Source organism: Sus scrofa, chromosome 8 (genome assembly GCF_000003025.6).
Source record: "Sus scrofa isolate TJ Tabasco breed Duroc chromosome 8, Sscrofa11.1, whole genome shotgun sequence".
Taxonomy (NCBI): domain Eukaryota; kingdom Metazoa; phylum Chordata; class Mammalia; order Artiodactyla; family Suidae; genus Sus; species Sus scrofa.
The window spans coordinates 60,911,757-60,926,079 of record NC_010450.4 but is presented as its reverse complement, the minus strand read 5'-3'; positions in this window follow the sequence as shown (position 1 = coordinate 60,926,079).

Sequence of the window (14,323 nt, the reverse complement as noted above, 5' to 3'; positions counted from 1 at the left end):
TATTCAAAGAGAAGTCTTCAAAGAGAAGTCTTCATATCTGAAGACTTCCTAACATGGGAAAGGAACCACTCACTCAAATCCAGGAAGTGCAACGAGTACCATATAAAATAAACCCAAGGATGAATACCCCGAGACACATATTAATCAAACTGACCAAAATTAAAGACAAAGAGAAACTATGGAAAGCAGCTAGGGAAAAGCAACAAATACATACAAGGGAACCCCAACAAGCTTATCGGCAGATTTTTCAGTAGAAACTCTGCAGGCCAGAAGGAAGTGGCATGATATGCTTAACGTGATGAAAGGAAAAAACTTCCAACCAAGATTACTTTATCCAGCAAGGCTCTCATTCAGATTTGAAGGAGAAATCAAAAGTTTCACAGATAAGTAAAAGCTAAGAGAATTCAGCAACACTAAACCAGCTTTACAACAAATACTAAAGGAACTTCATAACCAGAAACAAAAATACCACAAATGACCAGGCTCACCAGTAAAGGTATGTATATATACAGCAAAGATACGAAATCATCCACACACAATTACCCCACCAAAATCAGAAATCATGAGAAGAGGAGGGTACAAATGCAGGACACTGGAGATGCACTTGCAATTAACAGAACCGGCCAGGTAACAGAGGGGTGGGGGGCATATCTCCCAAGACAAAAGCCACAGACTTTTTATAACTTAATCTCAAAAAGACTACCCATCACTTCTTAGGTTCTATTGGTCGGAAATAGGTAAACTTAAATCCATCTCACAGTCCATGGCAACAAATTTACACAAGGGTAAGGATACTAGTAGATGAGGACAAGTGAGAGACACCACAGTTAGCCTACCTACCACCTAAGAAAAAATGAATTAACTGGGTCCTCAAAAAGTTAACTAACTTGATCATTAGAATCCAGTTTTCTTGACAAGTTTGCATTCAAGTGTCTATTTCTAGGAATAACGCATGGTTGCTTAACATTTTTGAACAGTATTTTTGGCTTGATCCTAAAACAAATTTTAGGGGTAGTATCTAAATAGGTGAGGGCTATGGGAATGATTATAAAACTAATTTCATAAGTAATTACTAAATAAGTGAAGATTATGGGAAAGACCATAATGAACACAAGACAGGATTCTTTGAATTTATTTTGATGAAAATTTTAAGATTTGTAAATTTTAACAATGAATGCAATTTTTAAATTTTTTGCTACCTTGTATAAGATAGAAATGATGCCTTTGTCCTATAAATATTGGTAGTTGAACGTATGCTGTTTGTAACTTCTTTGGTATTGACATCAATGGCCCAAAATTCCCCTATCAGAAGGCACAAATACATTTTGGAAATTGACACTTGGGAACCACAACAGATGTAGAATTCATCAAATTTACAGTTTTAAGATAACATCTGGTTCAACCCCAGGTACCACAATGTATGATTTTTTTTTATAATGACAGAACTGTAGTCATAAAAATGATTTTGTAGAAATAACTGGGTCTAGTGGTCATTAAATGTATTTTAGTGCCTATGCTGGGAGAAGGGTGAGCTGGACACTGCGAATAGAAAATGCAAAACCTCTGGAGTGGATGAATAATTAGCATATTTGTGCACACATGATGCCCAGAAGGTAGCTAGAACAGAGAGAATACAGAAGAGTAGAAAAGGATGAGAACAGGAAGCAAGTAGGTAGAAGAAGGCAGTTCAGATAGAAACTTGTAGTATGAGATACCACACCGGGTAGGTCTGTAGGACTTAAGTGATACAGGATGCTCTTCAAGAGTCACGACCACCAAAATGGCCTGATTTTACTTATCTTTTTCAAAGGATTATCCCAGGTGCTCTGCTGAGAATAGACTATTGGGTAACAAAGTTAGCAAAAGGGAACAATTTGGGGTGTTACTGCGTTAATCTGGGGAAGAAATAATAGTGGTTTTTCACATGGTGATGAACAATGGGGTTAAGCAGGAAATGATCGTACTTTTGAAAACTGAAGTTATAAAGCTTGTGTTAGATATGGACTGTGAGAAAAACAGAGGAATGAAGATGATTCTAATATGGTTATATTAGCAGCAAAATCTTTTCTTCAATTAAACCTTTTTGAATAAATAGTAACAGAATCAACCTGATAGAGCTCAGACTTAGATCCCTCTTTTAAGATAGCCTATTGCCATTGATAGCACTCTGACAAACTTATAGTTGCTCAGAGAACAGTTGAAAAGCACTTGTAGTGGATAACCCATTCCTCTATAATGCCTTTTTTCCTTTTTAACTATAACTGAACTTGTTTGAACTTTGTTTCAAAACATAGTCAAACACATAATCTTATTTGATCTCAGATAAACAGTCATTTCAGGTTACAACCAGTCAGTTTAGGCTCCTTTTATCCAGAGATTTGATGGTGCCATGGTGCCATTAATGGAGATATGTAATATTTTTTTGCATTGTTTACTATGCTGCCATTTGTATCTACTGCTAGGTAAATTTTTACATGGTCTTAGGCATCTCTCTCTTCATCTAGGTGCCCCAAGTTAAATGCAGTCTACCTGCGTATGCCTCTTGGAACTGTTGTGTCTCCTTAAATTGACTGGGACACAGTAACATGAAGCTACATTCTTGTTCCAATGGAGTACTGTGGGAAACTGCGGAGGGCTACTTCAAACCCTGGTTGCCACTTCCAGCTAGAGTGATCATCTAATTTATCCTCTGAAACAGGGGCATGTTGTCTGAGACAAATACTACTGAGAAGCAGATGTAAATCAGGGCTGTCCTGGGCAAATGAAGCTCTGTAATTATCCTTTCTCTCACTCAGATAACCATCTATTTTCCCTTGTTCTCCCGCCATAGTGGCACAGTGAAAGCCTGTAAGGCTGCAGCTCTCAAGTTTTACAGACAAATTTGGAGAGCATGGCTCCTTTAAATTCTTAGATGCCCAAATTTATCTGGCAGTTTTATTGTCCCAAACTTGAATGGTAACATTTGGGGGTTGAGGAGTTAGTGCACAGAGTCTCTTCTTTCCCTAGAATCTGCCTTTGCTTCCTGTCATTGTCATGTTGAAAATTCAGCCCAGTATTGCAATCTCTCCTAGGGTGGAGTGTTTGGGATGCTATAACTAATACAAGCTGGCGGCTTGTAAATAACAGAAACTTATGTCTCACAGTTCTGGAGACTGGGCTGTCCAAGATCAAAGCAAATTCAGTGTCCGATGAAAGCCCACTTATTGGTTCACAGATGCTCTTTCTAGCTGTAAGCCCCTATGGCAGAAGAGGTGAGGGGGCTCTCGGGGGGCTCTTTTATAAAACTACTAATCCTATTCATGAGGTCTTCCCTCCCATGACCTAAAACCCTCATCAAGTTATCATCTCCTAATACCATCACATTTAGAGTTAGGATTTAATAAATTTGGGGAATTACAGCCTGAAGCATCTAGGAAGTATTCTTTCAGATCTCTTAATTTCACCCATGTACTGTTACTTAAAAGTCAATTATGTACAGTTTCTATTTACTGGTTTGGCAACTGTGACCTTGTGACTGAAATGGGCTTATGTATGGGATTAATGGAGAAAGTATGGTGAAGTAAAATACATAGTAGTAATTTAATCATCTTTCACTCAGCAATGACCAAATGAAATCATTTGTTGATGACAATACTTATATCTCATATCATACAGCTAGATAAAGCAGTGTTGGTAGGATAAATCAGGTCTGCCTCCAAACTCCCACCAGATAATATAGTTTCAAGGTTTTAAATCTCTAGGCTTTCTAATATGCAGGACAGCTTGAGATAAACTCAGAGTGTCTGCTTTCTCTATATATATGTCAACTTTTTGATTTAATGTGCTGTATTTTTAAGTTATCTCACTATATTTTAAAGGCTACTATAAAATATGAAGTGAAAAAATTCAATCAGTTTATGTGGGAAAAAAAGGAACTCTTTATATAAGTTTAGTCTTGCTGCAAAGAATATCATCATTTCAAAAATCTACTCATTTCCAAAGATTATAGGGGTTTTGTAACATACTGGGTATAGTAAAATACATCCACTACCTTGCACCAAGTTTCAGAAGCTTAAATGTGCAAAAGGTTGACATTCTTCACATGGATGGCATCTTGGGATAGTTAAAGATGATACTGTTCCATTTATAAAATGACTGTCATCCAGAAGGGAGCAATTATAAACATGCTATGTTTCAGAGTATAACTATATCATAGCATTTAAGGTTAGAACGCCCAAGATATAGGTTATCTACATAAAAAGGAAAGAAATCATCTTTCACTCAGCAATGACCAAAAGAAATCATTTATTGATGACAATACTTATATCTCATATCATACAGCTAAATAAAGCAATGTTGGTAGGACAAATCAGGTCTATGTAAATATGGAAAAATAATCCAAGTTTAAAACTAGATTAAACTTTATTAATATAAACTCCTAAATTCTTACTTATGCATTTAATTTTATTCAAGCTATTTTCTTAAACCTATTAGAATCTAATTGTAATTCTTTAATTCTTATCTACAATAAGAATAGAAAGAAGTATATGTTAAGTTAGCATTTCCCTTTTAAGAATAAGTTAGCAAACAACAACAAAATTGTGTTCATTCACTGAATGTTTTTTTTGGAGTATCTACTATTGTTTAGGTCCTATTCTGTCTGGGCTAAAGCAGTGAACAATACAAAGAATTTCAGAATAGCGTAGAATCTAATTAGGGAGTTCATTTGAATAAATTTAAAATTAATTATTAGGAAGTATAATGTAGGAGTTCCCACTGTGGTGCAATGTGTTAAGAATCCTACTGCAATGGTATGGGTTGCTGTTAAGGCATGGGTTCAATCCCTGGCCCAGCACAGTGGGTTAAGGGCCTGGAGTTGCCACAGCTGTTGTGTAGGTCACAGGTGCATCTCAGATTCAACCCCTGGCCCAGGAACTTCATGTGCTGCGGGTGCAGCCAAAAAAAAGAAATATAATGTGAAGTAATTTTAAGGTGTGTAAAAAGTAAGATAAAATAGGTGAGAGGATAGAAACAAAAAGTGGTAGAGAATGGAGCAATATTTCACATACTATACATTCCCTAAGGAAGAGCCTAAGTCTGGAATTAATGTTCAGTAACTTATTGGAAGGTGTTCTGAGAAGGAAGGGAGAACTCAAAATGGAAAGAGCAGAGGAAAAAAGCATAGTATGAGTGAGGTCTCAGCTAGAGACTAGCCCAGTCCGATCCAAGAAGGAAGCCTGTGGGTATCACTGTTCCACCAGCTGGACCCATCTGCCTGTCAGTTAGTGAACAGTCAGTTCTTTTTAACTTACTCTCTCGAGGAAAGTGTAAGTTTCAAGACTCCTAGAACTTTCCTCTAGCTGTTACTCTACAGTTCAGAAAGCACTATGAGGGCTGTGCCAATAGCTAAGAATATCCATTTCAGTACCAGAGAAATGAGCATAGGCTGGGCCATGGCTAGGCCATGGCTAGGCCAGTGGACCCACTGTGAGATGGACCTGAGCTCTATCCATCCCCTGATCACATACACCCCTTCTCTGACAGCACTTTGGGTCCCATGTATCAGAGCCAACTCAGATCCTGTATCCAATGAGCCTCTAAAGATCTATTATTCCCTATTCCCCAGCATATGGTTACCCAAATAAGTGGTCACAGGTCCTTTTGGGGAGTAAGTAATAGGTTCCCAGGGGATGGTGACAGAACTACCCCGTACCCCTCCCCCAAATTTGGCTGTTCACCTTGGAGACCAGCTGAGGGCATGGGTACAGCCGGGAGAGAAATTTGCACACCCTCCTGGAGTGTGGAGGCTCAAGGTGGGCAGTGTGAAACAAGGGCCTGTGGAAAACAACAGCCTGCATAGATAAACCACCTACAAAGATTAACTGCCTCAGTCATGGGACTCGACCCCCTACCCCTCCTCTAATTTGTGTAATCCTTCCCTCCTTCTTTATTGTTCCTGTCACAAGTTCCCACCACAAAATCCCACCACAGAGTCCCACCATGCATCCTTTATAAGCCTAGCATCTCCTAGCAGTCACAGCTGGTACCATCCTGTGCTCAGCCCATCCATTTCAGATGCTGTAATAAATCTCTCCTGCCTTACCAACTTGGCCTTGTGCATTCCTACCTCAGCAAACCTAATGGTTAGGAGGTTAATGTTGTTCAGTCCATGACTTCTGGATCTGAGAGCTGGCTTACATCTAGGAACCAAGCAAGAGATCATGACTTTCTATCTGACCTCCACTTTTGCATTCCCTTTCTTTATCCTCTAATTATATACATGAAGCAGTAATATGTGGCCACATTTTGCTCCAAGAACAAGAAAAAAAATCCCTTCATATCTCATTAGAAAGAAAATGCCATCTGAATTTATTTTCCATTTTTGTATATGTGTTACCAATGCTATATAATTAATGTTACTAAATTAGACTCTGCATGTTATAATTTTAGTTCAGCACACCACTTGAAAATGTCAACATGAAAGGTTTTTCTCTTTCATGTAAAAGAAATGAACATCTACTCTGTGCTAGTTACTGCTAGGTACTGCTTGTACTGCTAGGTACTGCTAGTACTGTTCCTAGGTACTAGGAACATCTACCTGCTAGGTACTGATAGGTACTGATAGGTACTGCACTAGGCACTGTTAGGTACTGTACTAGGCATTGTGTGGACTTAGAAGTATTGCATTCAATTACTGTGGCAATTTAGGAGAACCAGAAACAAATTCTCATGCCATTTCAGTCTGTACTATGAAAACAAAATATTTGCCCTATATCATCTTCTATTTTGAAATTTATAATTTAAATTAAAATTTTTTTGAAAAGCATAAAAACTACATAAATATCATTTACATAATTATCTTCATTGGAGCAGATATCTCAGATGTGCGTTATTTTAGAATATATGTGTATATATGCAAACATATGTGTACATATTCATAGGGAAAAATTAATACATCAATGATAACATGAGTGGGAACACTAAAAAAATTTGGTCCACTGATAATTTTCTACTCATAGCCATTTTGTGAGCTCATAGAAGAATGTTCCTTTTTTTCCCTCCACTTTTTAACATTCACTCTACTATTCTGGCCTTAGAATAAGATTTTTTTAAGTTTAAATTTAAAATTGGCCTTTCCAATACATGACTTTTCTTGCTTCAGAAAAGGGCTCCTTGTAAAAGCTACAAAGGACTCTCACACTTCAAATAGTTCCCTCAGACATTTCGATAAGTGTAAATGAATTTTTTAATCTTCTGGCAGATTCATAAAGCCCCACAGATGTGTCCCTGGCTAAGAAAACCACACAGGCGTCTATAAGAGGAATGCTGTCCACTAACAGCTGCTATATTGCTTCCAGGGCCTAAAGTGCTGTTCCCAGCTGCCATTTCATTCTTCCTAGAGCGCGTTTATGTTGCAAACTTCACGTTAGGAGAGCTTCTCTTATTACAGCAGTTCGGGAGTGACTTCCTTCTGACAGACTCCACTGCATTTGACTTGAGACTTGAATAAGAAAACAGTCATTGAGTTACTTTAAAGATCATTTGTCAGGAAGTTTGAGGAGAGAGACAGATGTAGGTGTGGGGGTGAGGAGGTGGGGAAGGGAATAAAAGAAGTTTACACAGAAGCAACTTATTTAGGTGTTACGGGTAGAATATATTTTTCCACCCAGAAGCATCTGTGTTTCTAAGGAAATATTACAGAGATGTGTTCTTCAACAGTATTTGTTCTGAGGAGCCTGAAGGGTAGAATTCAGAAGGTGGGAAATGGAAGAATTTAATCTGAAGTTTGCCCAGTTGTACAACTCACCACTTATTCATGAATTGTGTCTTCCCCAAAACTCAGTTTGCAATACCAGATTTTTAAAATTAACTCACAGCAATCTACAAGACTACAGTTTAATCATACGAACTAAAATAATATAATTACATACGGCAAAACCCATCTTGAGCATGACATTTGCCATTTTATGTTACCTCAACTGTGACATCTTTTTTTTAATGAGGTATGACTCAAAAAGGTAAATTTTACATGTCATCCAGTTTCATTTTTTCCTTCAAGCACCAGGCATTTTATTTCAGGGCTTCGCCTTTCAATTTCTTTTTCTCATTATTACAATGTATTCATTTTAAAGATCTTCTGGTTTAACAGCTATTCACTTTAGAGGACTTTTTTGGAATGGATTTTCGACCAGAAAGGTAATTTATCATATTGAGTACTGTCTCTCAAGCTAAAAAGGAAATTGGTAGATAATAAACATTCTCAATGTACCTTTAGTATTTGCAAGTGCAGTCTTTAAAATACGAGGGATGCAGCTTAAACAATGTATGGTGCAGTGCCTAACACGTGTATACATTTACTCCAAACGATATTTTGAAATTGGCTGTCTTTCTTGGCACACTATAGTAAAGCATTTATTAAGTACAAAACCTAGCCATGCTTTAAGATAACCAGAAGTGCTACTTTTATTTTTTACAACATATATACCTATTACAGATACATTCCATTTTAAATAATTCTTACATGAAAACACAGTTTTCTGAATATCTATACATTGTTCTTAAAATCACCTTTAATATGAAATCTATTTCCCCAAATTTACTGGGTTTTTCCTTCAAAAAAACTTTTCTTTTTTTTTTTTTTTCAAAAAAACTTTTCTAAAAATTGATTTTGTTACCAAATTTTTAGGAACATATTCATTTTCAAGACGTGAATGTTAAGGACGTCATCTGATGTATGGTTCATGGGGAAAACCGCATGTTAACAAGACTCTTTCAGGGATGAGTTTTTTGTTTGTTTGTTTTTTGCTTTTTAGGGCACCACCCAAGAAATATGAAAGTTCCCAGTTTAGGGGTCATATCAGAGCTACAGCTGCTGGCCTACAACACAGCCACAGCAAGGCAGGATCTGAACAGTGTCTGTGACCTACACCACAGCTCACAGCCGACTGAGGCCTTAGCTGAGGGGAACTTCTGCATCTCTTCCTGTGTCTTTCTTCCCATGTCTAAGTGCCAAGTTATATTTTATAAACATGTGTTTAATGGGAAACTGGACAAAACATCTTCCAAAAACATTTTGATTACTTCCTGAGCTTTTTCCACCATTTCGGTTATGTGGAAACTACCACTGTCTGGTGGATAGTGGCACCTTATGTTGAACTGCCAAGGCTTTTCCAGAACACCATTCTTTCATGGAACTGGTATAGGCTTCATGTTCCCCTCAAGGAGATTAAACCCCAAAGCCTCTGGCTATGTCTCATTGTAATGCCACTCCCCAACCTCGGCCAGCCTGGCATGGTCCATCCTAGTCCCTACTAAGAAGGCATGTGGCCCACTCCTCACCCTGCCTCTATATCACTGTTTCCCATGCAGACAGGGTACCCTACCCCAAACCAATCAGAGGATCAAAACACACCCCCATCAGCGATCAATCAATGCTCAGCCCTTATGCATGGCACAGGGAGCCAACAGCAGGAGAAATCAGGTCCCCGATCAGGTCCACAGCAGTGGGGCTATAGGGAGAAATCCAGTTATGAACGGGGCCAGTCCCTACTCCCAGAGCATCCCGCTCTTTCCAAAAGTGTGAATAAGTTTGCCGTACACTTTATTCCGGTGAACTTGATTCAAACTTGTTTTGGATCTCCAAGGCAACCCATAGCAGCAGTGTTTTTTGTTCGGGTAGACAGATGGGGAACAGCCCCTTAAAAGCACCTAATAGGAATTGTAACTTTTGACCTAACATGCTGTCCTTTATGTGGAATTCCCTTGGACTCAGAACACTCCTGCCTTGAGAGCCTGCCTGCCTCACATCCCTACCTGGCAAGACCGCTGGCTCAATCCCAGCAATGTTGTGGCACTTCCCAGCCTGATTGGTCCCCTGCCAGGTGGCTCACTGCTCCAAATCTTAGCTGTGTGTGGGCAAGAACTGAGAGAAATAATGCAGAGAGCCACAACAGAACACATACTCATCAAGCACCTTCCATAATCCATATACTTATGTGATATGGGTTCAGCAGTTATGAGAAATAGTCTTTCCCCCATGGAACTTAGTTTCATTGGGATTATCTTAACATAAACAAATATTTCAGGTAGTGCTATAAAGAATATTAAACAGTGAAAGGGGCTAGAGACTGACTGACTTAGGGGTGTGGAGTGGAAAGTGACTGGGAAATAGGGACTGGGAAAACCAGGCTGAGGAAGGAACATAAAAGAATAAAATAGTGAGAAGGAGTGACAACGCAAAAATCTGAAAGAGCAGAGCGAGCAACAAGGACATGGTAGAAGAGACCAGAAACTTAGACCAGGTCAGTTGGACTCTTGTGAACCATGGTGTCTGGTTTTAGTTTATTCTCAGTGTAAAAGGAAATCATTGAAGGCTTTAAGCAAGAAAGAATCATGACGACATCAAAATTTTTAAAGATCACATTATTGAGAAAAACCATGAGCTTTCCAAGGGGCTGTGAGTAAGCTCATGGCAAGAGTAATATCTTTAATCTTTATTTCTGCATCTCAGTTGCCCAGCACAATCCTAGACATCATAGTAATTACTCAAGAAATGTGTGTCTAATTACTGATATCAAAGTAGTTATGAAAACAGTGCACAGGAGGCAACATTAAGCCTAGTCTTGATGGTGTTCTCGTTATCTGTGGAATGCATTAAACTGTTGGTCTGTTACTTCAGATTGAACAAATATATTCTCTAGTCATGTGTACTTTGTTTACCAAAGATTTCCAATTCTGGGGGTAAAATGCCAGTAACAGGGCATTACCTCAGCCCACATAGTTCAGAAGGTAAACGTTCCTCTCAGGAGCAACTAAGCAGTCTCTTTATACTCACAAAAGCAGCAAGATCTGTAAGTACGACTTCCTAACATTTTCACTCACAGTCCACAGAGCACTTGATGCGTTCAATGTATACTTTATCTAAAGGGACACAACAATAATATATCATAAAGATTTCTAAAGCATTGAGCCCTTGTAAGACATAAGGAACGAAGACTACACATATTTCTGATAGTAATTGTAAGGTAAAAATCTTTACCTAAAGGAAAGGGTCTCTTTGGCCCATGATTGTGGGCATCTACGCAGGGCTAGGATGCAGGTTCAATCCCCAGCCCTGCACAACAGGTTATAGGATTCAGCATTGCCTCAGGGCTCAGATCTGATCCCTGGCCTAGGAATTCCATATGCTGTGGGGGAGCCAAAAGAGAAAAATAAATAAAAATTTTAAAAATAAATTATTTCACTAAATGTTTACAAACTTGGACCCAATTCCTGGTGAAACCAATAGCATCTATTTAGAAATGATGTGTTTTTCGCACAGTTATTACATAGGCATTCTTTCTCCCAGGAGTGTTCAACATGTGAATTCCTTTTGCATGCTTCACTCACTTTCAATCACATTTCAGCTCCATTGTTTGAAGAAGAAAGCTCTATTTATTTATTTATTTATTTTTGCCTTTTTGCTATTTCTTGGGCCGCTCCCGCGGCATATGGAGGTTCGCAGGCTAGGGGTCGAATCGGAGCTGTAGCCACCGGCCTACGCCACAGCCACAGCAACCTACACTGCAACTCAAGGCAACGCCGGATAATTAACCCACTGAGCAAGGGCAGGGACCGAACCCGCAACCTCATGGTTCCTAGTTGGATTCGTTAACCTCTGCGCCACGACGGGAACTCCCTGAAGAAGAAAGCTCTAATTCATTGCCACAGACACTTTACAACCTTGATGTTTCGGTGGACATTTCTTCTCTTAAAATGCACATGCACACACTGCTGCAGAGTCCCCTGTCTTTTGAAAGCAATCTAGTAATGAGAGCCACCAGCTCTGTTCTCAGTCAGAAACTTGATGGCACCAGCCGCAGCTGCCCTAAAGCCTCCTCTGGGGCACGCAAACTGTCCTTTCACTTTCTTCCTCGCAGTTAATTTGGTTGCTGGGCTTCAGTTTTTCAGTTCATCCCAGTTGTCAGTTTATACACTCTATCAGAATCTTTCGAGTTTCTCTTTGTATCATGCAAGGTGAAATAATAAATAAAAGTGATGACCTGATTCTTGGGATCAAAAACATAGAAAACTCTCCAGGATAGAAAGCAATAGAAACAGAAGAAAATATTGAAGACAGTAAAAGTGATATAATTAAAGAAAACTTATAATTTTGGAGTGATTACCATGCCATGAATCCCTGACCAATTAAAAACTGATATATGTTAGAAGAGCTTCCATAATCTAATCATTTATTCAATAACTTCATCCTCCTAAAGGCCTACATGTGCAAAGCTGGGATGAGAGTAGTGAGCAAGACATGGTTGCTGTTTCTCAAAGAGCTTATATTTTAGTAGTACTTATACTTGTTTAAAAAAAATGTAATTCCAATGGAATGAGACAAATTTTATCATGAGAGAAGTGTAGGTTAATTACAAAAAAAAAAAAGAAGGTTTGGGTGGTACCTTATAAGAGCACCTGACCCAGATTTGAGGGGTCAATAAAGGGTTCCTGTAGAAAATGACATTTAAACTAGGACCTTAAATATGAACAAGTTTCTTGGCAGACAGGGCTCCAGGCTAAAATGTCCACATATACAAAGCACCAGAGGAAGGAGGGAACATGATCTTTCTCCAGAACTGGCAGCTTTGTCTGGCTGAAGTGTAGAATGTAAGAGGTGAATGAGAAAAGCAAAGAGTGGAGAAGGCGGCAGAGGACCAGAGTACAGAAGTAAATAGAAGCTTGTTAAATAAGGCAGGGGATAGAATTTCACTCACCCCTTGGTCAAGGGAAAGCACTGAAGAGTTTATGCAAAGATCACTCTGAATGTTGAACTGGGAATGAATTGGAAGGAGCTAACATTGGGAGAATGGCAGAAATACTACTTGAGGAATTTCCATAATAATCCAGCCAAGATGCAAAATAACATATTCAAACTGAGACTGGGGAAAGTTGATCAACTGGACAGATCTTCTGGACAGACAGATTTTATTTTCTCAAGTAACATATCAAATACCAGGAGAGTGAAGAGTAATGAATGATTTCCAGATTCTTGACTCAAACAACTGTTGCCATTTTTGATGGGTAACACAACCTCAGCCTGTAAATATCAGACAAAGCCTCTTTTCATAGTACATACTTTTTCCCTAGTAACTCAGGCTCTTTTTAGAGCTTCTCATTGTTCAGCAAATCTAAACCCCTGTAACTCTCCACTATGGACTGAACTGTGTCCCCATCAAATTCATGTGTTGAAGCCCTAATACCCCCATACAACTGTATTTGGAGATAAGCTTTCTAAAGAGGCAATTACAGTTAAATGAGGTCAGGGGTCCCAATATGACTGGTATCCTTATAAGAAGAGATTAGCTCCTCCAGAGAGAGACACCTGAGACAAGGCCTCGTGAGAAGATGGCTACTGCAAACCAAGAAAAGAGGTCTCGGGAGAAACCAAAATCATGACACAGCCTCCAGAACTGTGAGAAAATGAATTTCTGTTTAAGCCATCCAGCCGGTGGTATCCTGTTATAGCAGAACTAGCAAACTAATACATGCCCCCAACCAGAATTGATCTAAAGAGCAAACTGTCCATGAACATCTAGGAAATGTATCACATTTCTCAAAGAGCAGGTTAAAGTCAGGTGAGGTATACGTGTCAAAAACATACCTGTTAAGGAAGAATAGCAAATACTGTGTTGCAACAAAAATCCATTCTCAGTTAATGCCATCTCAAGTAATTTCAGTTGCTTAGGCCAATGGAAAATTCCCCCAAGAAACCAATCCTAAGAAAGGAGGTTATTTAACACAGTAAAATCTTTCAGTTAATGATCTTATGCCATGGTTGTGACATGGCTGGTTGTGAAAATGGGGTTTTCTAACACCCTCCTCATTAACCCTCACCACTCCAATATACCTATACCTAAGGAAGAACAATGGGCTTCCTAAATAAATACAGCTACAAAGTTAAGTTCCCTAACCAGATTTCTGGCCCTAAGACTACTTAATGAAACTTCTAGTACCACTGTCAATCTTTGCAGGTTTTTAAGATTTTCCTGGTTTTTCTGGTAGCTGAGGCAGTTTCAGTACCATTGGGCTTCTGAAAATAACTGGCCCAGCATTTTTCCCGGGGAGGTGCACCCCTGGCACATGGAAGTTTCCAGGTTAGGGATCAGACCCAAGCCTCTGCAGTGACAAGGCTGGATCTTAACCTGCTGCACCACAAGAGAACTCCCAAGCATTTTATCAATGAATCATACTATTTTTCAATGGGATGAAATAACTTAGACCAGTGATCTCTACCTTCGCAAATTTATACTTTATAAATTCACATATTAGAATATTTTTTCAAAGAGTTATATATTATGTCTAG